The 12484-nt window shown below is 37.4% G+C and overlaps 1 protein-coding gene and 1 long non-coding RNA gene across 2 annotated transcripts in view; both read left to right on the plus strand.

Moving 5' to 3' along the window:
• Positions 1 to 12484, plus strand: part of LOC306987867 (uncharacterized protein) — a 53597-nt gene that overhangs the window by 31779 nt on the left and 9334 nt on the right. The gene's annotated exons all lie outside the window — the stretch shown is intronic.
• Positions 552 to 3220, plus strand: LOC306988555. Its single transcript, XR_013795437.1, has 6 exons — positions 552 to 689; positions 794 to 867; positions 1138 to 1249; positions 1370 to 1423; positions 1882 to 1991; positions 2849 to 3220. It is a non-coding gene; the product is annotated as an uncharacterized lncRNA (long non-coding RNA).

Here is a 12484-nt window from a genome sequence, read left to right on the forward strand (position 1 = left end):
TATAATTGCGATCCGCCATTAAACTGAAAGTAGAAGATGAAGAAAACACAGACACACTCCTTTTTCGTTCAGCAGACAAACACCCTATAGTATGCTCACACCCAAGGCCTCCCATAAGGGGGGATAAAGGGGAACGTTTTCTGGGGCCCAGCCGCTAGGGGGGGCCCATGCAGTCCAGCAATAATTATGTTCCCAGCAAGCAATAGCCGTCATTTCACCATCTCGGTTAAATGTAGACCCGATATAGTCCGCACAGCAAAATCTCCAGTGTTGAAATCCTGGTGTTAAAGAGTCCTAGAGTAAAGAGTTAATTTTCTGGTGTTGAATTAACACTGCTAGTGTAAACCGCACCCTCTGGCTGGTGAAAATATGTAGAGTTAAATCTATAACACCGAGAGAGTGTAATTAGTTACATCCGGGACATTTACGCGCTGGGCGCGACGAAACCAACTGAAACTTTTTTCAAAGACGCCATTTTCTTTGACTCGCGCCGCAAGGCATATAAGGAGGGACAACGCAGATATAATATCATATTAAGTGTTTATGTATGCATTTTATTACATCATATTGTTTTATAACAATATTTATGTGCTGTGCACGGCTAAACCGCTCTCAGAAAGGCATTTCCGTCGACGCGCGATGAGGAGCAGACGAGGATGAGGTTGCTTTTACACAGGGAAACGACGAAAGTACGTGTTTTGTCTAATCTACAATATTTATTTTTTTAACATATTGATTTATAGCGATATTTAAATGCTCTGCGCGCTGAACCGAGCCGAAACTTTTCTCAAAGGCGACATCTTTGGCTCAATACGGAGCTGACGACGACGAGGATTGCTTGTAACATTAACAGGGAAAACTCCGAAAGTAAGTGTTTTTAACCAAATTTAAAACCTGTATTTCATGGCATTATATTGTTTTATAACGATATTTATATGATGTGCGCGCCTAAACCTTTCTCACAGACTAGGCCCGTTACATCTTTGACTCGTGACGCAGTGCAGACACGGAGGAAAGTAAGTGTTTTAACTCATTTACAATACGTATTTCATAATGATATTTTTTATGACAATATTTGTGATGTGCAAATATCATAATGTATTTATCCTCAAACTATCTTTTACTCTCGTTTGCCAGCACACCTATCTTAACTGAAAACAGAACCTCAACTCCACAAACTTCGGACCAACAACGCACGGGAAATTGCCACTTTATTTCCTTATTTAGAGGTTCACGTTTTTTTAAATGGGTAAGTAATTCTTTCAGATTCAATATTTATGCAAAATGTATTTGTCAGATTAAATTTAGGTTGATGTTTGGATAAGCTTTCACGTTTAAATGTATTGATTTAGCTATTTGTGTTTGCTAGGAGCATTTCTATGATGCACCTACCAGGCTTGGTGTTTACTAGAACCTAGTGAAGGTAAGATTTATGAGAGAATCATGTGCATAAAGGTAAAAAAATAATCATTGTTTTGTTGCCATTTGGTATAACTAGATTTTTTTGTGTTTCATGACACTCATTTTGAATTTGTCAAATTACTTTACAAAAGTAAAGGCCATTGCACACTGAGTCCGAAATTTTCGTATATGTGTTTTTTCGTCAAAGAAAAATTGTCAAAGCACCATTCAAACTGCTTGTTACGGATGCGAAAAACGCAGAAAATCAAACCCGTTTAGATTTTTTTTAATGACGGATGAAAGTTTCGGAGGCAGTGTGCAAGCGTGATTGACATAACATGAGGTCGTATTTATTTTTTAACTTGTGGAAATTTTGGATTTCTTAATTCTTTTTTTCTTTTCTTTTTACTTAAAACGAATTTTCAAACCAATTGTTTTCATGATTTGACAGGTAGATGTTTTCTTGCTTTTTAATTTTAGACTCAACTGATTGGGAAATCCCTGCCCATCACCTGCCCCCAACATCACAAAGCCACCAGAAGGGAACAAAGATTCTTCCGGCAGCTGACCATTTAGTGAGATTTCGTAATGTGCGTGTCTTAATTTATTCCTAAAGGGTTATTTCACCCAAAAATGGAAATTATGTCATTAATTACTTACCCTCATCTCGTTCCAAACATGTAAGACTTTCTTTCATCTTCACAATACAAATGAAGATATTTTTAATGAAATCTGAAAGCTTCCTGTCCCTCCATTGACAGTCCACGCAACTACCACTTTCAAGCCCCAGAAAGGTATAAAGGTATATCATTAAAGTACTCCATGTGATGCCAGTGTTTTAATATCAATTTGACTATGCAAGTGCTGTGTTTGCAGCAATAAAACATTTACCACTTAATTTATAAAATATTAATTTCCAACATGCGTTCATGAGAACATTACAACTCGTGCATGTTGTTGACGTGAGAGCAGATGTTAAGTAAGCGTGCATTGAAGATTAATAATTTGTAAATAAAATAAAGGAGCAACTCTTGTTGCTTCGTAATAAAAAAAATTGAGGTTAAACTTGAGTCACATGGATTACTTATGATTTCTTTTATACCTTTCTGTGGCTTTGGAATTTATAGTTGAAAAGGCTGTTGATGAAGGGACAGAAATCTCTTAGATTTTATAAAAAATATCTTCATTAATTGTTCTGAAGATGAGCAAAACTCTTACTGGTTTGGAACAACATGAGGGTGAATAATTTGACAATTTACTTTTTTTTTTTTTTGTTGAATTAAGTATTTTATTTACTTGGAAAAAAGTAAATTCAAGTCTTAATCTAACCAAAATAGTTTCTTGTTTGAGTCACAAAAGTCTAAGATGATTTAACTTTTTCCACCATAAACTTGTATTTATAAAACACAAGTATTAATTGTAATTGGTCTGGTTTTGTGTTGTGTAGGGAACCAGCACTCCAGGATATTTTGATAAAGTTGGATCTGCACGGCCTTTCCTGCTCTGTGAAACAACTATATATGCACTGAACTTTACTGTTAGCAACTGGACACAACTGATCCACTCATATCCTGCAACTGTTGTTCATCCGCTGAATGTTGTGTTGACTCAAGTACTGCTGTACTGTTGCAAAGTCGAAGGTACTCAACTTCACAGGACTTGCATTCACTGACATGTACAGGACTTGAAATATTACAGAGATACAGACAATTTGATGAGCAGCTTTCACATAATCATGATGACAGAAATGCCTTTATTGTGCCTTCATAATTTATTTTAAAAGTTAACCTATGATGTAAAGGGGCTTGTTCGTTAATAAAAAAAACTAGTTTGTTAAAACAACTGTTTGCATTTTGCCTTTTTTTAACCTTACAATGAAATGAATTCTACTATGTTCCCAGACTAAGGTTACAATTTAACTTTCTGGATTGTTTTGATGTGCATTCAATGTTAGGTTAAATTATTTGCTTTTATACTCAATTTGAGTCCCATTTAACACTCCTGAAATGTATATATGACTCCCTCCATTTTGGAGTTAAAATAACACTTTTGAAAGTGTGAAATATATACATTACTCACGGAATACATTTGAACACTGTAAGTGTTCAAATGTACTCCATGAGTGATGTATATATTTCACACTTTCAAAAGTGTTATTTTTAAACACTGTAAGTGTTCAAATGTACTCCACGAGTAATGTATATATTTCACACTTTCAAAAGTGTTATTTTAACTCCAAAATGGAGGGAGTCATATATACATTTCAGGAGTGTTAAATGGGACTCAAATTGAGTTAAATGTACACTGGCGTTTTTGCTGTGTTGTGTAACCCACTTCTAGACAAAATAACATTGAATCTCGTTACATGTCATTTTTTTCCAAAATAACTTGCGATATGTATGATATTCCATCATGTAAGCAAAGTCAACTGTGATTACAAGGTGTTTGGTTTCATTTCTTTGACATGTTCTAGGCTGTGCGTAGACACGATCTAGCTAGTCAGACCGGCTATTTGTAGCCCACTTATAGTCAAAATTAATTAATTGTAAGTTTTTTATGCAGGCAACGCATTAGATGTTGGTTGATATCCCATGTTCGCATTGGTAATAATAATATATACAAGGTGCAAGTGTCATTGCATGACATGGTGGATCTGTAGTCACGATTTAGCTCTGAATTGGACGGGCTAGTGCAGTCTGCTTTTAGCCCATCACCCGGCGAAATCGAGGCGATCAGTGGTCTACGTTTAACTATAACATTCATAAGCAATCTACGATCGATATTATTTGACCGTCTTTCATTTTAAATTAAATTAAAATGCAATTACATTTCTCAACCGCTAGATGGCAACAGCCCTACTGAGGCATGACTACTGGCAACGCGAGACTTGATTGTTGAAAAAAAAAAATCGTCTTTATATTGTATTTTTAATATTTTACATTTCTGTATGTGGGAGAAAAAAAACTTGCATCACAATAAGTTGTGATTGTCAAAACATTTGGTAACTTATTTTTATTAAGTTTACTGACAACATGTTACAATGTTTAGCTGCATGGTTACAATTACTGGCAGGCTACTGTATTTATTATTGCTTGACATCTTGATTCAATATCAATTTATTTTGATAATTATTAGTTACAGTAGATACATGTAAAAAAAAACAAAAACACTAATGCTGAAAACATAGAGAGCCCTAGGCTATTTTTATTAAAGGTTAAAAATAACAACTTAAATAAAATATAATGCGTTCTTTATTATAATAACAACTTTATAATATTTTAGTGATAAAAATATATGTAGCCTAATATAGTGGACATATAAAACTCTAACAAAACTCTATAGCTATTTTTTCCAGCCTATATGGTCATTAAATTGCTTTCCTGGTGTAAATGTAACTTATGTGACATTGTTCTAGCCGACCTGTTTTGCAGTCCATTTACATTTACCATTTACCTGTTTTATTCACTTCTTCCCGCTTTTGAAAAACACTGATTGATCCGAGGCATACATTTCGGTAAGTTCGGGTTTATTTACTAATAGTAAAGAAGAGTTAGAGATGATCGGTTCACGTGCCGCTTGAACTGAGGCGCTACAGAGATCTGTCACGTCACATTTACAAGCGCCAAAATGGTATTATTGTTTGAATTGCGTAATAAAATTGACAGAATCTGAGAGCTGATCATTTATTTTATATCAAAGTAACCTGCTCTGTTTTGTCTGTCGTTGTTAGTGTCCTCTTTGCTCCGCGATTTTTTTCTGCGTGAGAAAATGGATGTGTGGCGTGAGAGCGTGTGAAAAGGGCCAATTGCGTGAGTCTCACGCTCAATGCGTGAGAGTTGGCAGCCCTGGTGACGTCCATGCAGGCATAGCTTACTGGCCATCGTGAATACCGTGAGATTCCCGGTGGGCCGACGTGCTTTTTGGGCCGATACATCCCATACGTTTTTGTTTTTGTTTTGTTTTTTTGTCTTAACGACCCATAAAACTCGTACATTCCTTTGTTTTGTTTTGCTTCATCGGCGGCGCTGGGTTTGCCGGTGTACTGCATTGGTCAAAAAAAGTTTGACCAATAGCCTAGTTTTTTTTTCTCTGAAACACTGGCCCATGAAACACGTATCAGCGGCCCATTGGTCACTGGACTTTTTCACAGCAAAATTTACATTTACATTTAGTCATTTAGCAGACGCTTTATCCAAAGCGACTTACAACTGAGGACTAGCCTACAGCAAGCGAGTCATCGTGAAGAGGCAAAAATAACGCAAGAAGTGCTCAAAATACAAAGTTCTGGCATTGCTCAGAGTAGCATAAGCCAAAACAAGGGAGGATAAAAGAGAGTTTTTATTTTTATTTTATTGTTTTTTTTTTATGTCAAGTGCTCACGGAAGAGATTAGTTTTCAGTTGTCTTTTGAATGTGGTCAGGGATTCTGCATTCCGGACGAGGGTAGGGATCCTTTTTTGATCCTTAAATTTTGCTGCATATCAATTTCATGCTGGTGTTGGTATGCAGCAACACCAGCATGAGAGAGAGAGAGAGAGAGAGAGAGAGAGAGAGAGAGAGAGAGAGAGAGAGAGAGAGAGAGAGAGAGAGAGAGAGAGAGAGAGAGAGAGAGAGAGAGAGAGAGAGAGAGAGAGAGAGAGAGAGGAGAGAGAGAGAGAGAGAGAGAGAGAGAGAGAGAGAGAGAGAGAGAGAGAGAGAGAGAGAGAGAGAGAGAGAGAGAGAGAGAGAGAGAGAACGCATGATATGAGTAGCCTAGCAGATTTGGGGAGGGCCCATTCACTGGACCTTTTCAGGGGGGGCGGGCCAGCTCAAACCCACCCCGCTGTATTCACTGTCATCTGCTCACATTGTGATTTCAGTACACTCCAGTATGGAGGCTCACATGTTAATTTCTCTGCAGAACAACAGAATGATTTTACCATGAGAATCATGAAAACGTGCTGCAAATGAAGCTTTTCTTTAATTCGCTCTCGGTGATCTTGATTTTACTCGACAATGGTAAGAACTTGTTACAATCTCTCCAGTTGTTTTCTTTGACCGATGTAGTAGTATTATGCTTAGCTTTTAGTGTGATTCGACGTTCACTTAATTTTCACCAAAGCGTGCCACTGACAACGATAAAATCGTGATGGGAGAAACATTGAACAAATTGCATCGACTGTTTCGAAACGCCTCTCGCTAGTGAGTCCTGCTGGTCAAAACTGCACAAAACAAAGGAACAAAAACTCTATTCAAACATGCATGAACACCATTGCAAACTCATTGCAAATTTTATTAGCAGTAAAATCCATCAAATACAATTAACTAGCCTAATAATCTAATAAGATTATATTATCAGTAGGCCTATAATGTTATTTTATCAACTTTCAGTGCTTGTTTTGTTTGTTTCAAGGATTAATATAAACCGGCCAATAAGAGACTATAGCCTTATTCCTTTTAACTGTAGCCTACCAATGTTTAATTAAAACGTCTACAGATCAGATGTAATAACGAAGTAGAACTAGCCTACTTCACTACTGTACTTAAAATGCTGTATCTGTACTCTACTAGAGTATTATATTTTTTATCATACTTCCACTTTTACTTCAGTAGCCTAGGTTACATATTTTCGATGAGTTTAATACTTTTACTCAGATACATTTTTGTATGTGCTGCATCGTTACTCGTTACAATTATTGTTGAGTTATATGTTCTCATTAATCATATATTTTATGTTATATTATGCTACCTACTGTTGTATGCCAAAAATGTGCAAGAGTTCATTGTGCGCATGTGTGAACTAACAAAAGGACTTTTAATTTGGCACAAGTTCAGAACTCTGTATACAGACAGAAAGTGTTGCTGCTCCCTCGGGTACTGATGTGATGTTATGCCAGTGCGTTGAGATGTAAACCTACAAATAAACAACACCAAAGAAGTTATATCTGGATTATTCTTTAATGGATGGATGACAACAACATATTGCATTTAGATGACGGAGAGAAATGAAAACTTAATTATAAAAATGTTACGAATCACTCGTAACCCACATTATCACTGCCAGAGGAGCAGAGCGGTCATGGTTCCGTCAGCGGGTTTGATGAAGCTGGCTCATCATTGAGCGAATCAAGAAGATCGCGCGTTCTCCCGTTCTGCCTTTCGCTCGGCTGCGCCTCCATTTAGAACACTTGAGCTTTGTTTCGAGATGGAAGAACCAGAAACACCACCTTCAACTTCGAGTGATCGTGGCGGTGCGGGTGAGGAAGGAGACCACTCCTGGCCCAACTTAGAGTCCATGTTTTCATTTGTCGGAGTAAAAGACAATTCATATATAATGCAGTGTAACTGTTAGCCTTCACGAGGACGCCGACGCACTTAATCGTTATTTGTTTAAATAGTTTAAAGTTATTAGATATACACAAACTAGGCTATACATCATTAAAAAGATATAAGACTCAAGTATTTTACCACTATTTTGTTCTGAGAATTTTATAGTGACAGTTATGTCTTAATTTGTGTCAGGAGTTATGTAATAAAACAATGATACATTTAATATGAATTATGAGCATCAGCCGCTCCCATTCAGAAAAAAAACTCATGTGCTGTCGTCATGAAAGCGATTTTCATGAAAGTGACCAAACAACGTCCCTCAGGGCTTTTAGCTCGAAAATGTGCAGATTTTGACAAATATTGATAGATTTCATAGGTTTACGTCAGATTTCTATAGAGAGGAATAATATTCATTGAAATTATACCCAAAATGGGCCGATGTAATCATTATGAGCGCTGGATAGCCTGTGTTTTCATGCCCTATGCACATTTAGTACATTGAACACATGAAGAAGAGACATATCATATGTGACATTCCAGAAGACACAAGCAGGGAAGAGAAGGGAGTGACATATGTGATATTCCAGAAGGCACAAGCAGGGAAGAGAAGGGAGGGATGCTTTAAAGGGGGAATGGACATGCTTGATCTATTTTTGTTTACAAAGAGTTAAGTTCAGGGTCTTTATGTGCTCTTGTACATTCCTGTGCTTGTAGGTTACTGCTGCTTCAGCCAAATTAATTGTAAGTGTCCCAAAACATTTGAAATAATATAAACAATATGATGTTCAAACTTTTGACTGCTTTCTTTAATAACTACATAACACAATACTTGTACTTTTACTTTCAGTACTTGAATAGTACATTTTAAAATAAACTACTTCCAATACTTAAGTACAATTTTTTTGAATACTTTAGTACTTCTACTTAAGTGTGGTGCTTTAAGAGCACTTCAACTTCTACTCAAGTCACTTTTTTGATAGAGCACTTCATATATATATATATAGCCGCTATGGAGAAAACTGTGATATCATCGTCCAGGGCAGGGTTTCCCAAAAGCATCGTAAGCTTAAGTTGATCGTAGAACAATTGCCACCAATGGTCTCTACGATCAACTTAGGCTTACGATGCTTTTGGGAAACGCAGCCCAGCTCAGTTCAGTTGTCATATAATGGTGTCAATGCAAGCAGATCAATATTATTGTTGAATATTACATGTCCCCAACTAAGCAAGCCAAAGTCGACAGTCATCAAACTTAACTAAGTAAAATCGATACTCCAATGTCCGTTTGAAGAGAACTTTGTCAGAAAAACTAAAGGTAAAAGAGCTGGGCCCAGACCAACATGCAGGTTTTTTCACCTGATTTTTTTCATTACACTTTATAGAACAAGGTATCATTTGTTAACATTTGATAATGTATTAACTAACATTAACTAATAATGAGCAATACATTTGTTACAGTATTTATTAATCTTTCTTAATGTTAGTTAATAAAAGTCCAGTTGTTAATTGTTTGTTCATGTTACTTCACAGTGCATTAATGTTGAGATTAACATTAACTAAGATTAATAAATGCTGTAGAAGTATTGCTCATTAGTTCATGTTAACTACTAATGTTAACTAATGAAACCTTATTGTAAAGTGTTACTGATTTCGTGTACATAGTTGTCCTCTGTCTCATTTGTTTAAATCGGTCATGGAGGTATCCACAATTTCTCTGAAACTGGTAAATTAACTCATCATAGCTGTTTTTATGAATAAACAGAAGACAAGGTCAAGGAGATTTTCTCTAACTTTGCCTGTTCTGCAACTGAAATAGTTTGATATGTCACAGATATATCTAGAAATTATTTACCAGCCACCACTGCGTCAAAGCTACACCTCTGTACCATATCTGAACCTTAAGGATACTTGTCGAATGCTACTAATATGCACCCTTTAGGGGTAGAGAACATACAAAGGTGTACCTATGATGAGATTACTGCCCCAGTGAGAAGCTAAAGGTAAAATTTGAGCACTTTCTTGACAGTGTAAACAAAGAACATAGTTAAAGCTTATTGAACGTAAAAAAAAAATGGCTTTCAAGTATAATGCTAAGTGGGCATAATTACCCATTTTATCCTTACAAGTACTTTTTAAAGATCAGTTTGCAAGTTCAAAGGTATGCTAGTTCAAGTGCATGCTTTAAACGTAAAAATGATCTGTATCAATATCTGCGATACTGGCCCTGTATTTACTTGTATCGGATGGCCCACCCCTACAAGACAGACTGAACCTCACAGCGATTGGCTAATACTCACGTTATCCACTTGATATTTGCATAAAGTCAAGAACTGCCCAACTCAACTTCCATATGATATGAATGAATTGAAAACGTACTCGGTTACTAGCGTAAGCTCAGTTCCCTGAAAGTAGGGAACGAGCATTGCGTAGCTATACGCAGTGGGAAAACTCCTTTTCTCAAGAATATTGAAACCATTATTTTAAAACGTACTGCAGATCCACAGTGATCACAAAGCAAAGCGTCTAGCTCGCTCATTGGCTGTACTATAGGCTTATGCCTATAAAAGCTGACTCTTTTGCCATAGAATCAGCAAAATACTTCCCTTTTGAGAACGTTCACTTCATATTGCGTAGCTATACGCAGTGGGAACCCATTTTAAAACGGCATTCTATTGGCTGGCGACTTCGCCCCGGAACCATTACCTGGGGCTATACAGCCTGAGGTCGGGCCCCTTCTTAAAGGAACACTTCACCCATTTGCATTAGACTTTGTATTTTTAGAAACCCAGTCACATTTTCGAATGGTCATGGTTTATTCCCTTATTTTCCCCTGATATGGGAGAAATAAGGATTTAAGTGTTCCACTTCCTGCTTTTTATGACGCAAAAATCGTCAATTTGTATTCTGAAGTTTCTTAAGTTTCTTAAGTGCTGGTTAAATAGTAATCACTGTGGGGCATCGATGAGAATGCACAAAGTTCCTTTTAATGGCTTTTATTTTGATGGCTCAACATGTTCAAGTTGTGTGTGGTTACTATAAAAGAATAACAACATTGCCATCAGTTACAAGTATGACAAACATCAAACATTAACACAATGATGCATATAACAAGCAGGTTTCACCAGATTTAAAAGAGCTAAACAACAGATCTAAATCCTCAAGTGCCCAATTGCAAGCAATATACAATATCAACATCCAAATACATACAACAACATTATCATCCATGTATAAAGATAAAAAGGTACCCACCAAACAATCTATACACATCATCATCATCCTACAATCAACAATATATATATATAATACAAAACTATCCACTTACATTTGATGCACGCACACAATCCACATATCAAAACCCCAGTCAAGGCCATCACTTGTCCATAGGCCTCAAACACTATTCAATGGCTTCCACCATGTCCATGTGCTCAAAGAGGAAGTAGGGTGACAGATATTTAAAGGAACTTTCAGTATCGCCCCCTACTGGCTCATTTCCTTCAGAACAATTTGCATCATAAAAAGCAGGAAGTCAAATTTCTTTGAATAAGGGTAAGACTACAAACACTAGCTCATCATTTATCCAGTAGAAGGCGCTGTTCCGCATGTTTTCAACCCGCCCATAGAGGGATCTCACTCACAGAATGTACATATAGTGTCAGCCATTCTTTATTTGGAAGCTAAAGCTAACAGTTTCTTATTCTGTGGAGAAAGCTGAGTAGTAGCGGTGACCATCCTCTCTTTCCCGGACATGTCCGGCCGTCGAGATCGTCCAAAATGTCCAGGATTCGGCTTTTGCTTTCTGCAGTCGCATTCATAGTTTACATGCACACCTTTTGTTTCAATCTAACTGAATTCATTCCGATTGGTGAATCTGAATGTAGTGTTTACATGAACGCTAAACAAGTGATCGTTTGATGTGCGTTTTAACATTGCTAGGAAAATTCCCGCTCCTCCGTGAGAGATACGAGACCGGTGCGTCTCACAGGCGCCGGCGCCACTCATCAGTAATCACGCCACCGGGCTCGCATCGTTCTCCGCGGCCGTCAGTCTCGTTCCTGCTCGTCACAGTAAACATGAGGAATGGCGACTGAAGAACGCAAAAGCCGAATCCTGGATATTTTGGGCGACATCAAAATACTGGGCAGACTCACTAGTAGCATAGCCTTGTTGTTTACTGCGATCTCTTACCGGTAGGCGTGGCCTACTAGGGCAGCGAAGCAAGTGCATTCTGGGAGTTGTTGTCTTTCATCCCCATAAGCCAAAAATACATTTTCTGGCTTTTTTCAGTCTAGAAGGCTCCAAATTAAAAAATAATTTCACATTTCTTCTACATAAATGACCCATTTTAAATACACATTCATCTTTCCAGAGGTGAAGTGTTCCTTTAAGGTATAAATGTCTCAGAGGCTCGGAGCCTCTAGATAAAAAGTACCCCTGGGGTTTCTAGTTTGTAAAATCTCACAAATGAGGATGGGACCAGCCTGCCGCTCCACAGATCTCTTCGATTGGTACGCCACTGGACCAAGCCCATGAGGAGGCCGTGCCTCTAGTAGAATGAGCTCTAACACCTGTAGGGCATTGAAGGCCCATGAGAGGTGTAGGCTAGAGAGATAGTCAAGTCATCTTCATTTATATAGCGCTTTTAACAATGTAGATTGTTTCAATGCGGCTTTACAGTGATAAACGTATAATTTAAGGTAACCGAGATTGTTTTGGCTTTATAGCGGTTCTTGAATAAATATATTTTCCAGCTAAAGTTCGTTTTGATTGATTCACTT

This window comes from Phoxinus phoxinus (assembly GCF_949152265.1).
Source record: "Phoxinus phoxinus genome assembly, chromosome: 20".
Classification (NCBI taxonomy): Eukaryota; Metazoa; Chordata; class Actinopteri; order Cypriniformes; family Leuciscidae; genus Phoxinus; species Phoxinus phoxinus.